At 43.6% G+C, this 1,995-nt stretch overlaps 1 pseudogene; it reads right to left on the bottom strand.

Annotated features, from left to right (window-relative positions):
• Positions 1–992: 992 nt before the first annotated feature.
• LOC141492082 (cytochrome c-like) lies at positions 993–1,367 on the bottom strand (annotated as a pseudogene).
• Between the last annotated feature and the right edge of the window lie 628 nt (positions 1,368–1,995).

The raw sequence follows: 1,995 nt of genomic DNA, 5'->3' as shown, positions 1-1,995 counted from the left end.
GCCCCTATACCCCTATAAAATAAGTTCTAAAAGCTTTGTTTTTTAAAATTTTATTTATTTAAGGCAATGGGGTTAAGTGACTTGCCAAAGGTCACACAGCTAGGTAATTGTTAAGTGTCTGAGGCTGAATTTGAACTCAGGTCCTCTGACTCCAGGGTCAGTGCTTTATCCATTGTACCAACTAGCTTCCCCCTTAGCCTTGTCTTATTTATTTATTTATTTATTTTATATTTGCAAATGTTTAATTGCTGAATCAAGTTTTGGGGGTGACCATGGATGCACTAATGGCACATCTCCATACAACTGAATCCTCTGAGTGCATTAAGTTTTAAGTATGGCTGCAGATGTGGTACTAATGATACATCCCTAAACTGGACTCTCCAAGTGAATATACCACTGCTATTCACATACTAAGAACATGTCTGTATTCTTTCAATTCAACAGGTCTTCAAAACAGGTACTTAGCAAGTCAGGAGATCCTATGTCCAAAACTCCTTGCAGTGATGGGATGACCTTTACTCAAGTCCTTAGACAATACACTGAAATGCCTTTCAACAAGTGAAAGGCAGAATTTAATGAAATCATTGTAATTAAGTTACTTATGCACAAAGTTAGGGAACTTAAGATGGATTCAGTAGGACTGGCCTTTGGACAGGCTGGGACCCCCAAGAACAATTCCCCCACCCCCCCAAAAACCCGTAACAGGTAAAAGTCATATGAAATTATTAAGTAGGCTTTCCCCAGAGTTTGGTGAAAGACGACAGATTTAATTAAAACTTTTCTAAGATGTGGGGCACCTAGCCCTTGCTTTAAAAAAAAAGTTGCCTAAATCTTTTAAAATAAACATTCAAGTGTGCCAGCTTGGTTGTGACTGGACTTATGATCGAAAGAGAGAGAAGGGATCATTTCTTATCTAAACCCAAGCCTACCTCATCTATATCATTTCTCTATTAGAACAGCCATGATTGAAATGCTCAGGTGGATGAAACCAATTAAATAGGGTCCTTATGGTACACGTACAAAAAGGAAAGGAGTCTCCTGGGCTGCTTCTGACAATAGATAAGGTGGCAGCAAGTTACTCGTCGGGTGGCCTGCTTCAGGTAGGCTATCAGGTGGGCCCGCTGGCCCTTCTTCTTGATGCCCGCGAAGATCATCTTGGTGCCCGGTATGTACTTCTTGAGGTTCTCCAGGTACTCCATCAAGGTGTCCTCTGCCCAGGTGACCCCTTTGTTCTCGTTGGCGTCAGTGTAGGAGAAACCTGTCCTGGCCCGTCCTGCGGCCGAAGAGCCCGTGCAGGTCAGGCCGGGCTTGTGCTTGCCGCCCTTGTCCGCCATGTGGCACCGGGCACACTTCTGCACGTCCCCCATGGAGGCCCAGTCCCCGCTCGGCCCGCTGTGCCTGGCTGCCTCTGCCCTTAGCCTTGTTTTGAAAATGAGGAAAGTGAAGTTCAGAGACATTAAGTGACTGACTCAGATTTATAATATGAGTAATTGGTCGAAATTGCAAAAACAAAAATGGAGGAAAACAATTCCTAACCATTGGAGCTATCCAAAAGGGAGCTGTTCTGCTTTTTCTCCTCTACAGGTACTATTGAAAGAAGGTGTGAGGGCAGCTAGATGGCACAGTGGATAAAGCACCGGCCCTGGAGTCAGTAGTACCTGGGTTCAAATCCAACCTCAGACACTTAATAATGACCTAGCTGTGTGGACTTGGGCAAGCCACTTAACCCCATTTGCCTTGAAAAAAAAAGATGGTGTGAAGGTAGAGAAAATCATGTAGCCATTCTGGGTGGGGCCATTACAAATTTATGTTTCTCAACTGGACCCTCACTAGGCAATTATTCTACACCTGTTTTATCAACTGACCATCCCACTTTGGAAGAACCTTTACATCCTTTCTCAAATCTTCCATGACTTCCATGTAGATTCAGCTGAGAATCTTGTCTGATAGTTTATGGAAATAATTTCAGCCTTTTACGGGAAGCCTTCTAATTCC

The sequence above is a fragment of the Macrotis lagotis genome, chromosome 6 (genome assembly GCF_037893015.1).
Source record: "Macrotis lagotis isolate mMagLag1 chromosome 6, bilby.v1.9.chrom.fasta, whole genome shotgun sequence".
NCBI lineage: Eukaryota > Metazoa > Chordata > Mammalia > Peramelemorphia > Peramelidae > Macrotis > Macrotis lagotis.
This window is presented reverse-complemented; position numbering and strand designations above follow the sequence as displayed.